The sequence below is a fragment of the Oryctolagus cuniculus genome, chromosome 6 (genome assembly GCF_964237555.1).
Source record: "Oryctolagus cuniculus chromosome 6, mOryCun1.1, whole genome shotgun sequence".
Taxonomy (NCBI): Eukaryota; Metazoa; Chordata; class Mammalia; order Lagomorpha; family Leporidae; genus Oryctolagus; species Oryctolagus cuniculus.
Genome location: NC_091437.1, coordinates 127,700,060 through 127,724,177, shown reverse-complemented (window position 1 = coordinate 127,724,177; position 24,118 = coordinate 127,700,060). Strand labels below are relative to the sequence as shown.

Sequence of the window (24,118 nt, the reverse complement as noted above, 5' to 3'; positions counted from 1 at the left end):
GACTTTGTGCTAGGCCTGGGGTAGCCGGCCTAGCTTGCTGCACCAATCCTTCCTGGAACTTTGGGCTAAAAAGTGTTTGGAAAAAAAATTTTTTTTTTTAACTTGGAAAGTTTAGAGAAGAGTGAGGTTATAGATTAGTGGGCTCAGAGAGTGACATAAGATGAGTGTGCCATGTATTGTTTCTCTGACTTTCTATTTGGAAATAGTTACAGACTCAATTGAGTTTGCAAAAACAGTAGAGCGGTCCTGTGCACCCTCCCCCAGTTTCCTCCAATGGTCACATCTTAATTCTGCCAGATAATTTTGGCATCCTTGTCAAAGTACTAGACTTAGAAAGGAACATTTTTCCCGTACGTGTTTTTGAAAATTGTTTATTCATATAGAAGAAAAATTTGGAAGACACAAATTTAAAGAAAACTTGATATTTTTAGAAAGTATTTTTTAAAAAAATAATTATTTGAGAAGCAGAGAGACAAGAGTCAGAGAGCCCATCTGCTGGCTCACCCTGCAAATACCAGAGTCGGGAATAATCCAGATTTTCCACAGGTTGGTGGGAACACCGCCACCTGCTGCCTCCCAGGTGTGCATCGGCAGGAAGTTGGAGTCAGGAGCTGGGAATCAAACTCAGGCACTTGGATAGATGTGTGTGTCTGGAACTGCTGGTCCAAATGCCTGCCCCTAAGTGGTGATGTTAGATGGTTGAGATTTACACTCTGTAGTTACTAACTTTCCATCAGTCTGTCCCTGTGGGCTGCTCTGTGATGGTGAACAGAATATAGATTGGGAGTAGTAAGATCTGGGATTTGTTTTTCTATCTGACCCTAACCGTGTGACCTTTATAGAAATCGTTTATAACATGAGAGTTAGATGAGATCATTTAGATTTTTTTCTCTTCATTTCTGTGCTCTTGGAATTGTGGTAAGGAAAAGGGTTTTTGTGATCCTGAATGGCTCAGAGGGAGAAAAAGAACTGTGTGTGTGGTTCTCTAATTTCTTTTACCTAATTTTGTTGATAAATGGAAAAACTTGAACAAAGGGAATGGAAAAAGAAATTTAATTGTTTTACTCAATTCAATAAATATTTTACTAAGTTGTGTACATTAATATACAAAGTTTGTTCATGGAACTTGCAGCTTGCTAGGGAAAGGGACATGTAAATATACACTTAAGCGCTGATGATATTAGTGACCAGGGACGAAGGGTACAGTGGTTGAATCTGGGTGCCCTTGGGAAGGACTTTGAAGACAAGTTTACAGGGGGTGGAGACTGGAATTTCCAGTGGAGGCTTGAATTCTCTTAGGCTAATGAATATTGGTTTATAGGCATTGAAGATGCTGTCAGCAGCCAGGGCTTCATCATAGGTGCCTGTATTTGATGCTGATAGTTTTTTTTTTATTAAAGATTTTTTATTTATTTGAAAGTGTTATACAGAGAGGGAATGACAGAATGAGAGAGAGAGGGAGATCTTCCATCTGCTGGTTCACGCCCTGTGTGACAGCAATGGCCAGGGCTGAGCCGGCTGAAGCCAGGAGCTTCATCCAGGTCTCCCACATGGGTGCAGGGGCCTTGCCGCTTGGACCATCCTCTGCTGCTTTCCCAGGCCATAGCACAAAGCATGATCAGAAGTGGAGCATCTGGAACATGAACTGGCACCCGTATGGGCTGCTGACATTGTAGGTAGCAGCTATGTCACAATGCTGGCCCCTTGTGTTGATACAAGTTTTAAAATAGTTTTGGGGGCCAGCACTGTGGTGTAGCAGATGAAACCCGCTGCCTGCGACATTGACTAATTTTAAGGATGCTGGTTCAAGTCCTGGCTGCTCCATTTCGAGTCCAGCTGTCTGCTGATGTGCCTGGGAAAGGCAGCGGAAGATGACACAATGCTTGGCCCTTGCCACCTGCATGGGGAATGTGAAGGAAGCTTCTGGCTTTGGACCGGCCCTGCTCTTGCCGTTGCAGCCAATTGGAGAGTGAACCAGTGGATGGAAGATTGCTCTGTCTCTCCCTCTCTCTATCTTCTTTCCCTCTGTGTAAACTCTGGCTTTCATATAAATAAATAAATAAGTCTTTAAAAAAAAAGTTTGGCTCTCTTGCACTGAATAAGAACAGTTTACATATATATAGCTGCTGTGTGTGTGTGTGTGTGTTTTTAATTTGCTTTTTGTTTGCAAAAGATTCCAGCTAGGGATAAGGAGACAAGAAGCTCCCAGCTCCTGTGGCTGGGAAAACAGGTTGTCTCGTACCAGTGCTTTGATTTAATGCTTGAAGAGAGTGGACTTTGGGAGTTGGCGGGGGGGGGGGGGGGGGGGATGCTTTGAAGAGGATATACCTCAGCGTTTGCTCCTTGCACACAGGCCGAGGTTAACCCCATGACCTCCTTAAGTGCGGCCAGGATGACTTAGCACAGAGATGTCTATTGTGAGACTAAAGTGTCACGAAATTTCATATGGTGGATTGCTAGTAACTATTGCAAGATTATGTTTGGAGAGATATATATATCCACATATAATCATGTGAAGTATGTATATATATATATATTCATGTGATGTGAACTGTGTATCACACTTAGTCTGAGACTCTAAAGTGATATGAAATAGCACAAATACATTTCTAAATTAAGATGTATCTTTTAATATTTGCATGTTTTATAATAAATATTTAAGATTTGTTTTACCATAGTTGTCGTGTCAAGTGCCTGTCAAGTATAATATTCACTTACTCAGACAGTAAAAATGTTTATCACAGTACAATTCTTAACTGAGTATGGGAGTGTTTCTGTGTGTCAGAAGGTGTGCAGTAGGCCATGACTCTGAGAACTGCAAAGAGTAGAGTTGAACATGAGAGGCCTGGTCCTTCCATCAGCGGTCGTGTAATCTTGGGCAAGTCATAAGTCATTTTCCTGCTGTGAGTCTCACTTTACTCATTTGTAAGATGAGCTGCATTTGATGTCCGGAAGTTGAGTCTGTGTGACTATAGGATGCTGCTTTATGAGTTGTATTTGACATATGGTAATTAACCCACTCTGCAATTTCAAGGTTTGATTGTTACTTCCTGCTTCAAACCTGCTCTTCTGCCCTTTCTGTACTCCTAATAGGTATTTAGGAGTAGTGGGCGCAAAATAGTTCTGTCTAAACTCTTCCCACCACGTTTCATAGTTCTGTTTTTATTTGTTTTGTTCTATTTTTCCCTTTTTATTTTAAACTACTAAGGCTGGTGGATTTAATTTGACCTGCATGAATTTAGCTCAATTACAGTCTCTTAATGACACTTTCCCATAAAAATTTAGTGCAGGAAGGTTTTGTGTGGCACAAGCTCATTGGAAATAGTGTGCTCAAAGGAAAAGCACACAGACAGTACAAATGTCCGTTACCTCCTGGGGTTTGCAGTGTTTGATTTTTTGGTGGGTTGAGGCTGTGGCTCTTCTCTTCGGGAAGTCTGTTTAGGAGGTCCTAAAACTGGCAAGTGACCAGTGAGAAACTGTTTTCCAAGGTACCTGTTACCTTTCTGTGTATTATGCTATAATAATTGATTACCTGTGCCTGGGCACTGCTGAATAGAAAGTCATTTTTGAGTTATTCTTCAAAACACAAAGGAAGATTTTAGGGTTTTATTTTGCAGCTGGAGAAACTTAAAAAAAAAAATTTGGAAAGCATAGGGACAGAAGGGAGAGGAAGGAAGGGAGGGATGGGGAGCAGAGAGAGAAAGAGAGAGAGGGAGAGGGAGATGGAGACAGAAAAAGAAGGTAGAGATACCTCTTCTATCTACCAGTTCATTTCCCAAATGGCCAGAACAGCCAGGTCTGCACCAGACTGAAACTAGGAGCCAAACACTCCATCCAGGTGTCCCTCATGGGTGGTAGGGGCCCAAGCACTTGGGCCATCTTCCTCTGCATTCCCAGGTGCATTAGTGGGGAGCTGGATCGGAAGTGGAGCAGCTGGGACTAGTACAGGCACTCATAGGGGATGCTAGCTAGTGTCATTCCAGACAGCGACTTAACCTGCTGCAGCACAGTGCTTGCCTGGTGCTGGGAAAATTGAGGGTTGGAGTGTTTAGTTAAATGGCAAAAACTAGACTCTACATTAACGCAGCTTTATTTTTTTTTCTCTTTTCAAAGATTTCATTATTATTTGAAAGGCAGGGTGACAGAGAAATAGAGACCTAGATATTGAGATACTGTCTATCCACTGCTTCTCTCCCCAAATGGCCACAATAGCCAGGGGTAGTCCAGGCTGAAGCCAAGAGCCTGGAACTCCTGGGGCTGGTGCTGTGGCGTAATGGGTGAACGCCCTGGCCTGAAGCGCCGGCATCCCATTTGACCCGGCTGCTCCTCTTCCAATCCAGCTCTCTGTTGTGACCTTAGATAGCAGTAGAAGATGACCCAAGTCCTTGGGCCCCTGCACCCTTGTGGGAAACCTGGAAGAAGCTCCTGGCTCCTGGCTTCGGATCGGTGTAGCTCCGGCCATTGCGGCCATCTGGGGAGTGAACCAGTGGATGGAAGACCAACCTCTCTGTCTCTCTCTCTCTCTCTGTAACTGTCTTTCAAATAAATAAAATAAAATTTTTTTTTAAAGCCTGGAACTCCATCCAGGTGTCCCATGTGGGTACAGGGGGCTATCTGCTGCTTTCTCAGGCCCATTAGCAGAGAGCTGGATTGGAAGCAGAGACTCTGTGGGATTTCTGCATTGCAGGTACCAGCTTAACCCACTGTGCCACAAGCCTGGCCCATATAACTTTCTGTTTAGAAAAGGTACAGGAAGTTCTTCCTCTAATATACATAATGTAAATGTAGGTTTTTTTTCAAAGATTTTATTTTATGTATTTGAAAGGCAGAGTTAGAGGTAGAAAGAGATCTTCCTCCACTGGTTCACTCCCGAAATGACTGAAACGGCCACAGCTGAGCTAATCCGAAGCCAGGAGCCAGTAGTGTCTTTGGGGTCTCCCACATGAATAAAGGGACCTGAGAACTTGGGCCATCTTTTGCTTTCCCAGACCATAACAGAGAGCTGGAGTGGAAGTGGAGTAGCCGGGACTTGAACTGGCACCTATATGGGATGCTGGCGCTGCAGGCTGGGGCTTTAACCTGCTGTGCCACAGCACTGGTCCCTATATTAGTTCTTTATTAATATATGCACATACTGTGTATCTTCGTGTGTATGTGTGTGTGTATATATACATAAATACTTGAAGTCTTTAAATAGTTTCTTATTTTTTAAAGTATTTATTTGAAAGTCAGAGTTAGAGAGATATGGAGAGACAGATCTTTGATCCTCTGGTTCACTCCCCAAATGGCCATGATGGTCTGGGTCAGGTGCCAAGAACTCCAGCTGGATCTTGCATGTGGGTGGCAGGAGCCCAAGTATTTGAGTGAGCTTTTGCTGCTTTCCCATGCGTGTTAGCAGGGAGCTGGATCTCAAGTAGAGCAGCCAGGACTTGAAATGGCACTCAAATGGGATGCTGGTGTTACAGGTGGTGTCTTAATCCACTGAGCTACAACACTGGCCCCTCTTTATGATTCAGTATTTTATATGTCATTAATTTAGAGTATTTTAATAGAGAAAGAATAAATTCCTAGGGGAGTGTTTTAGTTTAGTTATTCATCTAAAATAGGAACATGAAAAGCTTTGAATAAATAATAGTGATTTAATTTCATTAAGCCCCCCCCCCCAAAAAAAAAAAAACTTCACATGAGCTGAAATTCTTTGTCTAAGGTTAATTCTGTAGATTTTTTTTTAGATTGACTTTGTTTGAAAGACAGAGTTACAGACAGAATGGGAGAGACAGAGGGGAGTAGGGAGGGGGCTGGCTTTATGGGACAGTGGGTAGAGTCACTGCTTGTTATGGCAGCATACCATATGAATGCCAGTTCAAGTCCCAGCTGCTTCACTTCCTATGAAAGCAGAATAAGATGGCCCAGGTGCTTGGGCCCCTGCACTCATGTGGGAGACAAGGAAGAAGCTCCTGGCTTCTGCTTGGCCCTGCCCCAGTCGTTGCAGTCATTTGGGGAGTGAACCAGTGGGATGGAGGATCTCTCTCTCTCTGTGTTTCTCCCTCTCTGTAACTTTGACTTTCAAATAAATAAATAATAAAATATTTTTAAAGAGTGCAACAGAGACAGACAGATCTTCCATCTGCTGGTTCACATCTCAGATGTTTGGAACAGCTAGGGCTGGATCAGACCAAAGCCAGGAATCAGGAACTTCCTCCAGGTCTGCTTCGTGGGGGCAGGGGTCCAAGCATGTAGGCAGTAGTCCGCTGCTTTTCCAGGGGCATTAGCAGGGAGCTGGAAGTGTAGCATCAGGGACTCGAACTAGCACCCATATGGTGTGTCATCACTACAATTGGTGGCTTTACCCACTATGCCACAGAGCCAGCCTTTGCTCCACTTTTGATCCAGCTTCCTGCCAGTGCACCTGGGAGATAATAGTTGATGGCCCAAGTACTTGGGTCCCTGCAGCTCATGTGAGAGATCCTGATGGAGTTCCTGGCTTGTGACTTCAGCCTGTCCCAGCCATGGCTGTTGTAGGCATTTGGGGAGTGAACTAGCAGATAGAAAATCTTAGTCTTTGTCTCTTTCTCTCTCTGTTACCCTGTCTTTTAAATAAATCTTTAAAACAAGTTTCAGTTGTTCAATGTTAGCAAGTGTTTATTGAGGTTTTTTTTTTTTTTTTTTAAGATTTATTCATTTAGTTGAAAGAGCTACACAGAGAGGAAAGGCAGAGAGAGAGGTCTTCCATCCGATGGTTCACTCCCCAGTTGGCCGCCAACGGCCAGAGCTGCACTGATCAGGAGCCAGGAGCTTCTTCCCAGTCTTCCACGTGGGTGCAGGGTCCCAAGGATTTGGGCCATCCTCCTCTGCCCTCCCAGGCCATAGCAGAAAGCTGGACCGGAAGTGCAGCAGCTGGGTCTCAAACCGATGCTCATATGGGATGCTGGCACTCATATGGGATGCTGGCGCTTCAGGCCAGGGCGTTAACCCGCTACACCACAGCACTGGCCCCCTAATGAGGGCTTGTTTTGGACAAGATACTTGGACTACATCAAAGAAGAAGAGAGGCAAAAATTCCTACCTCTGTAGAGCTCACATTCTGCTGACACGTTTCTTTTGCGTAAATGCTTTTTTAAAATTTATGTAGTGTTTAATATCCATGTATTTCATCTACTTGAAATGTAGTCTTACAAACAATTGTAATCGGTTACAAATAAATGGGAAACCTGACTGAACTGTTTGTAATATCTCTAAATAAATGATTTATTATGTTCTCATTTCTGGTTCAGGGCTGCTTTTTTTTCTAAGTGAATTTATTTGAAAGAGTTACATAGACAGAGAGGCAAAGGCAGAGAGAGATATCTTCCATTTGCTGGTTTTCCAGAGCCAGCTTCATCCGAGTGTCCCATGAGGAGGGTGCAGGGGACTTGGGCCATCTTCCACTGCTTTCCCAGGTGCATTAGCAGGGAGTTGGATCGGAAATGGATCAGGGTTGAACCAGTACCCGTATGGGATGCCTCTGCTGCAGGCACCTTCACCTACTGTGCCACAGTGCTGGCCCCAGGGCTCTTCCTTCGGTATGAGCCTGTTGGTGCCTCCTGGAAGAGCTGGGAGGTGACCTTTGAGATCAGGCACAGTGTTGTCTTTGCATCCTTGGTACCTCAGTAAATTAGTGCATTTTTTTTTTTTTAAGTTAAAGATTTATTTGTTTGAAAGACAGAATTAAAGAGACAGAGGGAGAGACTTCACTCTCCAAATGGCCACAAGAGCTGGGGCTGGGCCAGGCCAAAGCCAGGAGCCTAGAATTCCCATCTGGGTCTTCTATGTGGGTGGCAGGGGCCCAAGCATCTTCTGCTGTTTTCCTAGCTGCGTCGGCAGGGATCTGGATCAGAAGTAGAGCAGAGGAGACTTGAAAGATCACTCAGGAGATGCTGGCATCACAGGTGTTGGCTTAACCTGCTGTGTAGCAGTGTTGCCCCCGCTCCTGCCTTTGGAGCTTTATTTTATTTGAAAGAGATTGATCTCATCCGCTGCTTCCCAGCCCGAATGGCCACAATGACTGGGACTAGTCCAAACCAAAGCCAGGAGCCCAGAACTCCATCGGGGTCTCCCGCATGGGTGGCAGGGGCCCACGCACTTGGGCCATCCTTCACTGCTTTCACAGGTGCTAATATTAGCAGGGAGCAGGATCTGATGGCAGTGCAACCAGCACTGGATTGGGGATGCCATTGTTTTAGGCAGTAGCTTAACTTGCTGTGCCGGAATGCCAGCCCTTAGTATATATTCTTATTAAGTCGGTTTGGACTTCAAAAGCAAGCAAAATATTTCAATAAAAATTAGTTCTTATAACTGTGTTCAAATAAATAAATATAAACGGGACTGGTGCATACCAGTATCCCATATGGGCAGCTGTCTGAGTTCCAAATGCTGCACTTCTGATCAGCTCCCTGCTAATGTGCTTGAGAAGCAGTAGAAGATGGCCCAAGGAACTTAGGCCTCTGCACTCACATGGGAGACCCGGAAGAAGCTCCTGGTTTTGGATTGGCTCCAGCTCTGGCCATTGTGGCCATTTGGGGGAATGACCAGTGGATGGAAGATATTCTCTCTCTCTCTCTCAATCTTCCTCTCTCTCTAACTCTGCCTTTCAAGTAAATAAATAAATAATTGATTTTTAAGAGAAGAATAAAAAATGATTAAATTGTTTGAATTTTTCCCTTCATGTAATATTAGTCCCCATAACATTGAGAGGTAGCACATTATAAGTTCCCTTGCCTTTTTCCCACCTGTCCGTATTTTGTGTTAGGAGGTCCTCTGAAAATGGTGATCCTTGATCTGTGTGTTTGTATTTGTGGGTGTTTGTATTTCTTTGGTGAGGCTGACTTTTATTTATCTCTTTTTCTCACTTTCTGTTTTAAACATTTTCAAAACATGCAGAAAAACTGAGTGAATAGTGATTTACCTCATTATGTCTTAGATCTAGTAATTAACATTTTGTCATTTGAAAAATATTTGTAAATAACTTTTTATTTTTATTTATTTATTTATTTATTTATTTTTGACAGGCAGAGTGGACAGAGAGAAAGAGACAGAGAGAAAGGTCTTCCTTTTGCCGTTGGTTCACCCTCCAATGGCTGCCGTGGCCGGCGCACTGTGGCCAGCGCACTGCGCTGATCCGATGGCAGGAGCCAGGTACTTCTGGTCTCCCATGGGGTGCAGGGCCCAAGCACTTGGGCCATCCTCCACTGCACTCCCTGGCCACAGCAGAGAGCTGGCCTGGAAGACGGGCAACCAGGACAGAATCTGGCGCTCCGACCGGGACTAGAACCCGGTGTGCCGGCGCCGCAAGGCGGAGGATTAGCCTAGTGAGCCGCGGCGCCGGCCTGTAAATAACTTTTGAAGTTGCAGACATTGTAGTATTTCATCTTGATTTTTCAATATTTATTATATTTACTTGAAAGACAAGGTTACAGAGAGAGGGTGAGAGAGCGCGAGTGAGCATGAGCACTGGTTCACTCCCCAAACGGTTGCAGTGGCCAGAGCTGAGCAGATCCAAAGCAAGGAACCGGGAGCTTCTTCCAGGTCTCCCTTGAAGGTACAGGTACCCAAAGACTTGGACCATCTTCTGCTGCTTTCCCAGGTGCATTAGCAGGGAGGTGGATTGGAAGTCAAGCAGCTGGATTCAAACCGGTGCCTATATGGGATGCCAGCGCTGCAGGCTGGGGCTTTTAACCTGCTGCACCGCAATGCCGGCCCCAATATTTCATCTTTAAATACATGTGCTCATGTCTCCTAAATATGAGGCACTTAAAGAAATAAAAATATTTTAATATCTAGTAGTCATTTGTCATTTTTTCCTCCACCTGTTCTCAATATATCTGTAATAGGGGGGCTTTTAAAGTCAGAATTTAGGGTTCACACACTGCATTTGTTCTCATTTAATTTTATCATGGTGTCATTTTTCCCCCCCATAAATCTGTAGGGCCAGTATTGTGGCACAGTGGATTAAGCTGCTGCATGTAAAGCTGGTACCCCCATATCAGAGGACAGGTTCAAGTCCCAGTTGCTGTGCTTCTGATCCAGCTCTCTGCTAATGTGCCTGGAAAAGTAGCAGAAGATAGCCCAAATGCTTAGGCTCTTGCCATGATTGTGGGGGACCTGGATGGAGTTCCAGGATCCTGGCTTCGGCCTGGCTCAGCGCTGCCTGTTGCGGTCATTTGGGGAGTGAACCAGGTGGTAGAAAATGGCTCACTCTGTCTTTGTCTCTGTCTCTCATTTGCCTTTCTAGTAAATAATCTTAAAAAGTGCCATAGTTACTTGTTACATAGTTCTCAATCTATGTCAAAGCAGAATTGTGTTAAAATTTTCAGTAACTTTTAGTTCTAGGCATGATATTATCATTTGTCAGAGGTATGTATGTGTGTTTTGAGGAATTTCAATATATCTTTGCCTAGCTCATGAAGTCTTGCACCTTCTGTGGGATTTGCTATTGTACCTCGCAAGTATTTTGCATTGGTTTGCGTTGATTGTCGGCTAAAACCCTAAGGTCGTCATTAGCTTGACCATAAAGGATGTGGAAGTGATTGGCCAGGTTTTGTACTTGTTAAGCTCGCGGGGATGTTTGCAGAGCTTTTTCCTGAGAGATCAGTGGTTGGTGAAGGGTTTGGCCTTGTCAGCTTTTGTTTCTTTAGGCAGGCTCCTGACTTGCAGGGTTGAGGAAGTGAGAGCACGTATCAGTGAGTGTTACTGGATGTGACTGTGGAGAGTTGGCTTGTCAGTGTTACGATCGTCACTAGGGTATATAAAAATGTGGCTTTTCTGTTGATGACACTTAAGGATTATCTTTTATTTTGGGCAAAGATTCGCTGTGAAGATGAATCTGTGGTTAGTTTTGTAAATAAGATATTTGTAATAAATGTCCAAGGAAGCTTGCAGGTGAAGATTTATATAAAGTTGTGTTTGTTTTATAGCACTACTAAAAGGACTTAATCAGGATGTATCAAAGAGGAGTCATAAATGAGGCTTTATTAACATAAATATATCAAAGAATTTGTAACCTATAGAACCAGAGCACAAGACTATGTTGAGGTCTTCTTTGATCATCATCCTGGCTTTTTTATTGCTAGGCAGTAAACCACCCTGAGCTTGAGGGGAAACACGATGCTCATTTATTATGATCTCAGAGTCCTGGGCTGGCTCAGTGATTCTTGGGAGTGGAAATTGGTGGTAACTGGATTCATCCGGAAGGAAGCCTCACTCCGCCGGAGTCTGGAAAGCTGGAGGTCCTCTGTGTGCTTTCTTGGGTAGAAGGCTTCCCTCTGGGGGCAGCTGGCAGTTTGAAAGGCCTGGGAAGGGAGAGCCAGGCTGGAGTGCCTTCTTGTGAGCTGGCCTTTGAAGTCACGCAGCAGACTTCGGGCTCCTCCTCTCTTGGAGAAGCAAGTCACAGGCCAGCCGGCAATCGAGGACAGTGACTGGATGCTGCCTCTTGACGGGGGGACTGTCAGGATTTACAGTATTTAAAAAATGACCACAGCCACAGAGAGATGAAGGTTCCAGGAGTGTTGTAGAAAAGATTGTTACCATGTGTGAGAGTATCTCAGGAAGTTCATGGAAAATGTATATTCTGAATTTTTTGAGTCAGAATAAACTTTTCTATACTTTATGAGCTTTTGGAAGTACCGTTGTATTTGAAAATAGGAACAGTGAAGACTTGACGTTTTGGCTTTAGACATAATGTACTTTCTGGACTTGTAACTACTAAGGAACATAGTATTTCCAGGCAGAAGTATTGAACTTCCCAGTTGACTCTCACAGAGGCATCCCTCCACCCCCAAAGTGAGCACCCAGGTCAGAATCACAAAGAGGGCCGATATGAATGTGTTTCTTTGCCATCACTAGTGTTGCTTGTATGGTCAGGTGGTTGATTGGGTATATTCATTAGGAAATGTGAATATTTGCTGTGTCCTGAGACTTAAAGATTGAAATGTGGGCTAGCGATTAAGTTCTCTGCTAAGACCGTGCTGTCACAGGGTATGTCACGTGAAATAGTATTTTCTTTGGATAATGAGTTGGGAGAAAACACTTTCCTCTGCTCTCGCACCATGGTGATGAACAGAGAAGACCCTGACTGCTAGAGGAGTGGGGATTTCTCCCTGCCAGCGGGGGCGGGGTTCTGAAGGAGACACCAATGGTGTCCTCTAAGTCAATTCCATTTTGACACCTCCCTGGAGATAACATCAGATCCTGCAGATTTGGGGCTTTCCTTGCCTCCCTACCTCCCTACTGGCAGGCTACAAGCTGGAGTTCCCCTCACCCCCTCAGGAAGTTTGATTAATTTGCCTGAGTGGCTTATAGGGCCAGACAGACATTTGTAGTTTATTGTAAAGGATATTTTAAATGGGGGGAAAAGAACACCAGCCAGATGAAGTGGTACATAGGGCGAGATCCGGAGGGGTTCGAGCACACGAGCTGTGGGATTGGGGTATGCATCCTTGCAGGTTGTGGCCTTGTTCTTGTTTACCTTCCTGGAAGGCTCTGTGGGTTCAGCTGCTCACAAGCTATCCAGTTCCAGTCGTGGCTTCTCTGAGCTAATGCACTTGGCAAAGCAGGGGATGATGACTTGGGGTCCTGCCACCTATGTGGGAGACCGGCATGGAGTTCTGGTTCCTGGGTTGGGCCTGGCCCAGACTTGGCTTTTGGGCTTTTAGGAAGGCTACATTACATAACTGATTAAATTCTTGGCCATTGGTGATCAATTTAACCTTCATCTTACCCCTCCCTGGAGATTGAGGGGTAGGGCTAAAAGCCCACCTTCTACTCCTGCCTTGGTATTTCCAATGACTAGTTCTCATCCTAAAGCTAACTAGGGGCCGCATAGAATAAGACACTTTTCCAAGTATTTAAGGAGTTGTATGCCTTGAAATGGGACAAAGAGCAAGTATGTATTTCACAGTGTCACAGATAAGAACTGCTTGGCTCCATTGTGCATTTGATCAGACAACTTTAGGACTGAATGATTTCTTTTTTTCAGAGGCACATCTGCCTGAAACGACCAGGGTTTACAATTGCTGTGAATATGCTTTTAATCATTTGCACGGCTACTGTGTGCCAGGCGTTGTACTAGGTACTGAATGTGCAGTGGCTTTCAAAAAAAAAAAAAAAAGAAAAAAAACCAACCTTAAAGTCAGTTCCTAAAGAACTCCAAAAATCTTTTTGAATAAATGTGTAGCCTGGGGAATGGCATTGTGATGCAGGTCAAGCCGCTGCCGCCTGCCGCCTGCCTGTGACGCCAGCATCCCCTATGGGTGCTGGTCTGAGGCTTGGCTGCTCACTTCCAGCTCCCTGTTAGTGTGCCTGGGAAAGCAGTGGAATATGGCCCATGTGCTTGGGCCCCTGCACCCACGTGGGAGACCTGGATAAAGCTCCTGGCTTCAGCCAGGCACAGCCCTGGCTGTTGTGGCCATCTGGGGAGTGAACTGGCAGATGGAAGATCCCTACCCCTACCCCATTCCACCTCCCCCCAGCCCTGACATTCAAATAAATAAATAAATAAATCTTTTTAAAGAGTAGCTTGCTGTTGTGATGAATAGGAAGAAGACATATATTTACATCTAAAGTTTTTAAAAAAATTTTATCTGAAAGATCTCATATTTGCTGATTTACTCCCCAAATGCAAGACCCTAGGATGGACCAGCTGAAAGCCAGGAGCTAGTAATTCTGACTAGGTCCAGCTAGTTAAGGGTCCAGCTACTTGGGCCATCACTTGCTGCCTTCCAGGGTGCACATTAGCAGAAAGCTGGAATGGAGAGTAGAGCTGGAATTTGAACCCAGGCGCTCTGATATGGGCTGCCAGCATCCCAGCTAGCAGCTTAACTCAGTATGCTACATGCCAGTCCCTGATATGCTACTTTGTTGCTTATTTTTTTAAAAATTAATTTATTTATTTGAAAGAGCTACACAGAAAGAGAGTTGGAGGGGGGCTTCCATCTGATGGTTCACTCCCCAGTTGGCTACAACTGTGCTGATCCCGAGCCAGGAGCCAGGTGCTTCCTCCTGGTCTCCCATGCGGGTGCAGGGACCCAAGCACTTGGGCCATCCTCCACTGCACTCCCGGACCACAGCAGAGAGCTGGACTGGAAGAGGAGCAATCGGGACTAGAACCCGGGGTGCCGGCGCCTCAGGCCAAGGATTAGCCAAGTGAGCCACAGCGCAGGCCCCAGTATTACTTTTGAGGAGTTCAATGCCATTTTGATTCCTGATCCCGTTGTGCCTGACATCACCCCTCCTTCCATCCCTAGTGATGAGAAATTTCATGTTGCTGTACCATGGTGTTGGCCCTTGTCTTATTCTTTGTGTTGTAGTCCTTGACACTTGGTGGATTTTTTTTTGGGGGGGGGGAGGGGTAAAGATTTATTCTATTTATTTATTTGAAAGTCAGAATTACAGAGAGGCGGAGGCGGGGAGATATCTTCCATCTGCTAGTTTACTCCCCAAATGGCCAAAGCTGGGCCAGTCTGAAGCCAGGAGCCAGGAGCTTCTTTTGGGTCTCCCATGTGGGTGCAGGGGCCAGAGCACTTGCACCATCTTTCACTGCTTTCCCAGGCCATAGCAGAGAGCTGAATCAGAAGTGGAGCAGCTGGAACTTGACCCAGTGCCCATATGGGATGCCGGTGCCATGGGCAGAGGCTTAGCCCACTATGCTGCAGTGGCAGCCCCTATTTTATTTTTTATGAAAGGCAGAGTTACAGAGAGAGCTTCTATCTGCTGGTTTATTCTCCAGATGCTCTCAATGGCCAGGGCTGTTCCAGACCGAAGGAGCCAGGAGCTACATGTGGGTCTCTCCCATGTCTGCAGGGGCCCAAGCATTTGGGCCATCTTCTGCAGCTTTCCTAGGTACATCAGCATAGAGCTAGGTTCAAAATAGAGCAACCAGGATTTGAACTGGTGCCCACATGGGGTGCTGGCGCAGTGCTAACTCAATCCACTGCCCCACAGTGCTGGCCCCATGGTGGATCTGTTTATTATAAAAGTTCATATCATTCATGTCTATATTGTGTATTATATTATTATTATTTATTTATTTATTTGACAGAGTTTACAAATATAGAGACAGATAAAGGTCCTCCCTCTGCTGGTTCACTCCCCAAATGGCTGCAATGGCCAGAGCTGTGCTGATCAGGTGCTTCTTCCTGGTCTGTGCCAGGAAGCCAGGTGCTTCTTCCTGGTCTCCCATGTGGGTGCAGGGCCCAAGCACTTGGGCCATCCTCCACTGCTATCCCAGGCCACAGCAGAGAGCTGGACTGGAAGAGGAGCAACCGGGACTAAAACCTGGCGCCCATATGGGAAGCTGGCGCCGCAAGTGGAGGATTAACCAAGTGAGCCACGGCTCCGGCCCCGCGTATTATATTATTAATGCTTCCTTCTCTCATCCATTTTTTTTCTCTTTTTGTGGACCTCCTATTAGTTGATTACTTGACATCTCCATTGCTGTGGGGAGCAACTGGGAGCAACTCGGACTAGACTAAGTTACTGGAATTAAGACTTATTCTTTGCATCTGCTTTCCCACAATATGGCGCTGAGAAGGGAAACAGCTTCTACACAGCTGCCTCCAGTTCAACCAATAAACTGTGGGACCTGCTCCTGATTGGAGGAGAGCAGTGTACTCGGCGTGTGGGTAGCAGAGTTGGGATTGGTGGAAGAGGACTATAAAGGAGGAGAGAGACGGCATACACCAGGAACATCTAAGAGGAACATCTAAGGGGAACACCTGTGCAGCCCCCGAGAGAGCCGGCCGGCGGTGTGCTGCTCCCCCGCGGAAGTGGGGAATGTGGCAGGGGGAACCGCCCTTCCACGGAGGTGGAAGGGACGGTAGCCAACCCGGGAAGGACCAGCAGCCAACCCGGGAAGAACCAGCAGCAAACCCGGGGACGGCCGAGCAGACAGAAGAACAGCGCAGGGTCCTGTGTCGTTCCTCCACGAAGACGGGGAGCGACATAATGGTGCCGTGACTCGGATATGAAGCCTAGGCAGGGCTTAGTGTCGTTCCTCCACGAAGAGGGGGAGCGACAATTTGCTACCCTGATTTTCTTATTTTTTTTTCCTGTGTTTTCTTTTACTTTGTTTTATACTCTGTTGAAGATTTGTTTTAGCAATTTATTTATTTGAAAGGCAGTTATAGAGATGGAGGAGGAGAGATACTGATTGATTTTCCATCTGCTGATTCACTCCCTAAATGACTGCAGCGGTAGGAGCTGGGCTGGTCTGAAGCCAGGAGCCAGGAGCTTCTTCCAGGTCTCTTACATGGGTGCAGGGCCCAAGAGTCTGGGCCATCTTCCATTGCTTTCCCAGGCCACAACAGAGAGCTGGATCAGAAGTGGAGTAGCCTGTATGGGATGGTGGTGCTTCAGGTGGAGGCTTTAACCGCTGTGCCACAGTGCTGGCCCCGAAGATTTTTTTCCCTCCTGTTGGTCCAGTTTTCTGAGAGTAATCCTGGGTGGAGTGAGTGCAAGCGTTCTGGGATGTGGGCTGATTGATTCCGCATTTCAGTGGACAGCTGTCACTTTTTCTTCTGATAGCTGATACCTTTCTCCTCCCCATCCCAGTGCTGGGTGCCTTCTCAAGCCATTCTGGTTGAATTTTGCTAAGTAGGAAGTCTTTTGTTGAGGCTGAGAGGCCCAGTCTCCTTGGAGAGTGGGGATCTGGGAGATTAACTGCTTGTTCCTTACACAGACTTCCAAGTCTTTCTGTTTGGAGTTGCCCCAGGTTTTGAGATCTGTCTCCCATCCCCAGAAATTGCCGTATTCATTTTTGGCCTCTCCTGTGGGCCTTAGGTTTTAGTTTTAGCTGCTAAGTCATTGGTCACTTCCCTCCCTGCTGTCCAGCTTCCAGAATTTGGTTGGCACCCTTTGCTTGGATGTCTAGTCTCCTCTCTTTCTCTTTGTCCTTGCAACTTTAAAATTCATTTGTTTATTATCTTTTCAAATTTGTTGTCATTTTAGTGGGGTCACAGGAGATAATGTGGAAATAAACACATACTTACTAAGAAGTCTGATACATGAAAATTATTCATCTTTTCTATGCCTGTGTGTGTGTTTGAGATGTGGTTCTTGGCATGCTGTGTCTTCTTGAGAGGCTCAAAGCCTACTGTGGACTTCCTGGTAACTTGTGTTTTCCTCCTGAAAGTATCCCAGAATGTACGGTTCTAATAACTTTCTAAAATGCATTCAAGTCTTACTTGAGATTTAATTTTGGGACACTTACATTGGTCTTCAGGTTTTCTTTCTTTCTTTCTTTCTTTCTTTCTTTCTTTCTTTCTTTCTTTCTTTCTTTCTTTCTTTCTTTCTTTTTTGACAGAGTTAGTGAGAGTGACAGAGAGAAGGTCTTCAGGTTTTAAAAAACTCTTCAAAAAAATTGTAATCAGAACTCGGGTTTTCTTTTATAATCTTTTTTTTTTTTTTAATGACATATTTATTTGAAAGCAGAGTTAGAGAGAGGCTGCAATGGCTAGAGCTGGGCCAGTCGGGAGCCAGGAGTTTCTTCTGGGTCTCTCACATAGGTGCAGGGGCCCAAGGACTTAGACCATCTTCTGCTGCTTTCCCAGCTGCATTAATAAGAGAGCTGGATTGGAAGTGGAGCAGCCAGGACTCAAACTGGCATCCATATGGGGTATCAGTCCCACTTTATAACCTTTTTTTTTTTTTTTTTTTTTTATTTGAAAGGCAGAGTGACACAGAGAGAGAAAGAGACAGGCAGACATACTGACAGATACAGATCCTTCATTCACTCCCCAAATGCCTACAATAGCTGAGACTGTGCCGGGCCAAAGCCAGGAGCCCAGAACTCCATCTTGGTTTCCCATGTGGATGGCAGGAGTAAGGACTTGGGCCATTCTTTCCTGCCTTCCCAGGCATAGCAGGAGCTGGATCTGAAACGTGTGGCAAGTGGCTGCTTAACCCATTGTGCCACAGCATGGTCCCCCTTTCATCACCTTTTTTTAACTTTTTTTTTTTTTTTTTGACAGAGTTAGTGAGAGAGAGAGAGAGAGAGAGAGAAAGGTCTTCCTTCCGTTGGTTCACCCCCCTAATGGCCACTGTGGCTGGCGCTGCACCGATCCGAAGCCAGGAGCCAGGTGCCTCCTCCCGGTCTCCATGCGGGTGCAGGGGCCCAAGCACTTGGGCCATCCTCCACTGCCTTCCCGGGCCACAGCAGAGAGCTGGCTTGGAAGAGGAGCAACCAGGACCAGAACCCGGCGCCCATATGGGATGTCGGCGCCGCGGGTGGAGGATTAACCAAGTGAGCCATGGTGCCGGCCCATTGAACTGTTTTCTTTGAATTTTTACAGTGTCTAATAAGGGGTTGCTGGACAGAAGATTTCTTGGTTTTCTCGTTGCTGAGGGTCCTGCAGCTGCACTCACCTGTGTGGTTGCATATCACAGCAGCGGCCAAGTGGTAGGGCTGTGGGTCTGTGCCCTGTGTCCTCTGCTCTGCTGGGCATGAAAGCTGCATTTGGAAAGCATGCTGACCATTCCTTTTTACTATTTTTGTCATATCAGCTGTCTTTAAATAGTCTGTAGTAGTTTATAGTTCAGCCTTGTTTGAAGGGAGATTTTGATTCCAGAAATATTAATTTTGATCACAGGAAGGTGGTAGATAGCCTGTGTCTTATTTGTTCTTGCAGTTAAATTTTGATGAGCGGAGTACTCTGGCACCGTCTCTCTTGTAGATGACTTACGAGAAAATTCAATTTCACATCTCTGAATTCTCCCTTTGGTGCTTTGAAGTGTTTTAGAGAAGACTCACTTTTAGGATTAAGAGACTGTTATTTTTTTATTAGATAATTACCATATTTTCCCTGGAATCTCATTTTCCCGAGGTGATGAAGGCTCATTTTGAAATCTTGACTCCTGAAGCCCTAGCCCTCACTGACTCATCTAACTCCAAGGGAATTCTACTTTGTCAGACATTTTTGCTTGTTACAGTCATTTTGGCATCTGGTTTACGGTTTTATCTTTTTTTTTTTTTTTTTTTAATTTTTTTAGGGGAGGAAGCAGAAAGAAGAGGGTGCTGCTTTCCACTGGTTTTACTCCCCAAATGCTTGCATTGGCCTGGGTTCTGGCTGGCACTCAGTCCAGGTCTCCCATGGGTGTGGTGGGGACCCAACTGCTTGAGCCATTTCCTGCTGCCTCGAGGGATGTGCACAGGCAAGGAACTGGGCTGGAGGTGGGGCACTCAGCCCCAGGCGCTCTGGTAGAGGTGGTGGGCATCCCAGGCTGTGGCCTAACCACTGCCTCTCATGTGTCTATCCGTGTGTATACTTTGGTTTTACAGGAGTGCTGAGGGACTTGAGATGGGTGGACTGGTGAGCGGGTCTCGGCTTGCAGTCTGCTCAGGCTTCCTGACAGGTAGATGACCAGGCCTGTCGGTGCCTCACAGTTAGGCCTGGTGTCCCCAGTGTGCTTCTGGTCAGTCTCCAACAAAGTTTCCACATATGGGTGATAAAAAATTTTAGACATCTTTCCTAGAAAATCTTTTTTTATAAAAGATTTATTTATTTATTTATTTGAAAGTCACAGTTATACAGAGAGCGGAAGAGACACACAGAAAAGGAGAGATCTTCCATCCGCTGGTTCACTCTCCGAACGGCTGCAAAGGCTGGGGCTAGGCCAGGTGGAAGTGAAGGCGCCCAAGCACTTGGGCCATCTTCTGCTTTCCCAGCACACCAGCAGGGAACTGGATCGGACGTGGAGCAGCCAGGACTTGAAGTGGTGCCCATTTGGGATGCTGGCACTGCAGGCAGTGGCTTTACCCACTATGCCACAGTGCTGGCCCCTAAAGAATCAAGTGTTTAGGGACAGGTGTTTGGCCTGTGGCTAGGATGCCTGCATCCCAGGTGGAAGTAGCTGAGTTTGATATCTGCTTCCTGCTCCTGATTCCAGCTTCCTGCTGGTGCAGACCCTGAGAAGGCAGTAGTGATGGCTCAAGTACTTGAGTCCCTTCCACCCACTTGGGAGACCTGGGCTGAATCCCCAGCTACTGGCTTTTCCCAGCCCAGTCCTGGCATTGCAGGCATTTGGAGAGTGAACCGGAGGATGCAGTGCATGCTCACACTGCTTTGCTCAAATGAGTGAATGAATAAAAATTTAAAACCAAGTGCTTTTTTTTTTTTTTTTTAAATAAAGTGGCAAGATGAAAGACATTGGGATGGGATGAAACATTACTTGGTCAGTGGTGGCAGGGACTGAGTTGAGTTGCCATATGTTGAGTTTTTATTATAAGACAAAGAATTGGAGACACTTGATGGTGGGTTCTTGAGGTCTTTGATGACTAAAATATGGGAGCAAGCTATTGCTGGTGAGAGTGTGCAGAAGGCACAGGGCACGTGGTCATTCTAGGCGAGGGGATTGGTGTGTTAGAAAGATAAATAAGAGGATAGTTTTCAGATATAATTTGCTTAGTGAATTGTGAGAAGCTAGAGATGTCTGGAGTATAGGCTGCTTCTGGAAGAGTGAGAGAAGAAATCTCCCATTGTGGGATAGAAAGTCATGCACCACAGCAGAGCTCTGGAGCCCTTAGAGGTTTCTGCTTCCTAGACTTCCCAGAGTTGTTAATCTTTGGATGCTCAGGTTCCCCTCAGGCCTCAGGATTCGAATTGAACCCTATTTACTTTGCCAACAAGTTCAATCCGGAACTTGGCAGATTTGAAGCAGCAATATAGCAGGCTATCCAAGGATGGAGAATATAGTTCAATAATATTGATAATGCCTGCCATTTATTGGGCATTTAAGTGCTTAGCTCTTTCCAAGGTACATTATCTCTAATCCTTATAGAAGCAGCACATCCGGACAAGTGGTTTCATCTCCATTTAACAGATTAAGAATGCTTTCAGATCTGGGAGGTTAGAGCCGGTACTCCAGGTTCTAGTCCTGGTTGGGGCGCCGGATTCTGTCCTGGTTGCTCCTCTTCCAGTCCAGCTCTCTGCTGTGGCCCAGGAGGGCAGTGGAGGATGGCCCAAGTGCTTGGGCCCTGCACCTGCATGGGAGACCAGGAGGAAGCACCTGGCTCCTGGCTTCGGATCGGCACAGCCCACTGGCCGTAGCGGCCATTTGGGGGTGAACCAACGGAAGGAAGACCTTTCTCTCTGTCTCTCTTACTGTTTGTAACTCTACCTATGAAATAAATAAAAGAAAATTAAAAAAAATGAAATTAGATGAGACAGTGTTAGAAAATATCCAGAACAGTTGCAGTATAAAGGATATACATTTTATCTTTTCCATTTGGCATGTATATTCTTTGCCTTTTCCTGTTTTGAAAGGAGCTGAAAATAAGATGATTAATTTTGCTTTAAAGGAAAAGGAGTCATTATTTTTGTGCTTGGCATTTGGTTTCTCAGAGGTGTTATGTTTCACATGGCACAGTAGTTTGGAATTTGGTCTTTTTATTTTACTAGGAACCATATTATTTAAGATTCTGTATCGGTATTTCTAACAGGAATATTTTCTAGGTTGGGGAAGAAATTACAAGTATAATGTAGCTTTTTCTTTATCATACTTTTTTTTTTTTTTTATTTTCTGTCAGGCAGAGTGGACAGTGAGAGAGAGAGACAGAGAGAAAGGTCTTCCTTTTGCCGTTGGTTCACCCTCCAATGGCCGCCGCGGCCAGCGCGGTGCGGCCGGCGCACCGCGCTGATCCTATGGCAGGAGCCAGGAGCCAGGTGCTTTTCCTGGTCTCCCATGGGGTGCAGGGCCCAAGCACCTGGGCCATCCTCCACTGCACTCCCTGGCCACAGCAGAGAGCTGGCCTGGAAGGGGGGCAACCGGGACAGAATCCGGCGCCCCGACCGGGACTAGAACCCGGTGTGCTGGCGCCGCTAGGTGGAGGATTAGCCTAGTGAGCCGCGGCGCCGGCCTTATCATACTTTTTTTTAAAGATTTTATTTATTTATTTGAGAGGTAGAGTTACAGACAGTGAGAGGCAGAGACAGAGAGAAAGGTCTTCCATCCACTGCTACACTCCCCAAATGGCCATAATGGCTAGAGCTAGGCCAATCCAAAGCCAGGAGCCAGGAGCTTCTTCCTGGTCTCCCACGTGGTTTGCAGGGGCTCGAGGTCTTGGGCCATCTGTATCCACTATCAGAGTGCCTAGGATAAAGACCCAGTTCTGTTTCTTTTTTTTTTTTTTTTTTTAAGTTTATTTAAACAGCAAAACGCTTGGCTTGAAGGGAAAACTTGTTAGGATTTTTTTTTTAAGGTTTATTTATTTATTTGAAAGACAGAGGCAGAGAGAGAGAGAAGTCTTCATTTGCTGGTTCATTCCCCAAATGGCTGCAACAGACGGCTAGATCTTGAAGCCGATATTGAAGCCAGGAGCCAAGAGCTTCTTCCAGGTCTCGCACAAGGATGCAGAAGCCCATGGCCTTGGACCATTTGCTGTTTTCCTAGGCCATAGGGGAGAACTACTAGATTGGAACTGGAGCAGCCAGGATTCAAACTGGCATCCTTATGGGATGCTGGTACTACAGGTGGCAGCTTTATCCGCCATGCTACAGCATCGCCCCCAAGGATGCATTTTTTTGAAAGAGTATTTTGCCCTTTTAAAGAGTGATTTACCAGGGCTGGCTGTGGCGTAGCGGGGAAAGCTGCCGCGTGCGGTGCCAGCATCCCATACAGGCGATGGAGAGACCCAGAAGAACCTCCTGGCTCCTGCCTTCGGACCGGCACAGCTCCGGTCGTGGCAGCCAATTGGGGAGTGAACCAGCGGGTGGAAGACCTCTCTCTCTGCCTTTTCTTTTCTCTCTGTTTAACTCTGACTTTCAAGTAGATTAATAAATCTTAAAAAGAAAAAAAAAAGAGTAATTTACCCTACTTAAAGACAGATTGCCATACATGTAACAGCTACATAGATAATAGTTATAAAATTGTCCTTGGTTTTAGAATGATAAATGAAAAATATTAAAATTCTCCAATCAGACAAGGTATGCAAGGATTTTTTTTATTTTGTTGATTTTTTTTTGTTATGACAGTGAGAGCAAAATAAGTTACTGGAGTATAAAAATAAGAGTTGAATGAGCATGCCACTAATGGAGAAAGGGGATATTTTCACAGAACCAGTATTCTTCCTCATTCCATCTCCATTTGATGTCAGCCAAAAGATACCATTGGCCATTTAGTTTAAAAAAAAAAAAAAAAACAGAGAAGAAAAGGTGCAATATGCTTGTGCACATACACCTGTCACTTAGTGTACAGTAAAGGAATGGGCAAGGGGGCATGAGAGAACAGAGAGCACTGTGCTGCAGTGGGCAGCATGTGCTGGCAGCCAGTGCAGTCCTCCAGTTGAGAGTGCGTCAGGACAGAGCTCTGGGGTAAAGCAGCGGGCTCCGGGCGCCCTTTTCAGGAGACGGCGCCCGTCTTCAGCTGGAAAGCATCCATGCTGTCCGCCTCCTCCATTTCCAGCTGTGCCGGGGTGGCTGATTCATTGATTGGCTGTCCCTCACATCGGAATCTGATCTGCCTCATTGACAAACTGTCGTTCACAGTAGGCTTTCATTAGCTCACTAAGTGGTGTATGCCTCTTAATCTTAAGCTGCACCGCAGAACCATCCTGCCCCGCCACCTTCCAGTTAGTGTGACCTTTGTTCTCAGTCTTGACTTCTTCCTTGGGCTTTTCGTCGGCCATGGCGAGCGCTGGAGTCTCCTCAGCTGCCACTTCACAGAGATACCCCGTCTGCAGCACACAAGCAGCACCAGGGGCGGCCGAGGTGGACGAAGGAGAGGACACGCGCATGTCCTGCGCGCCCTCCCCCCTGCATCCCACCTCTAATGAACCTTGGAAACAGCAGATAATGGGCCAAGTACATGGGTTCTTGCCATTCTCATGGGAGACCTGGATGGAGTTCTTGGCTCCTGGATTTAGCCAGCCCTGGCTAAAGTGGCTATTTGGGGGAGTGAACCAGCAGGTAGAAGATCACTCTCTAACTCTGCTTTATAAATAAATAAATAATAATATTTTAGGGATTTTCACCAGAGATTCTGTTGGCCTTTTAAAGAAAATCTTCCTAAAGGAGATTAATAAAGAAAGTGTTGGCCTCTGCTCTCTTAAAGCCCAGATCTTCGTTTTACTTCTGGTAGTGTTTTTAGTTTC

At 45.8% G+C, this 24,118-nt stretch overlaps 1 protein-coding gene and 1 pseudogene across 9 annotated transcripts in view; one reads left to right on the top strand and one right to left on the bottom strand.

The window, feature by feature from the left end:
- UBR5 (ubiquitin protein ligase E3 component n-recognin 5) overlaps nucleotides 1-24,118 on the top strand; it is a 157,657-nt gene that overhangs the window by 12,391 nt on the left and 121,148 nt on the right. The window lies entirely within an intron of this gene.
- On the bottom strand, nucleotides 23,368-23,693 carry LOC127490636 (small ubiquitin-related modifier 2 pseudogene; annotated as a pseudogene).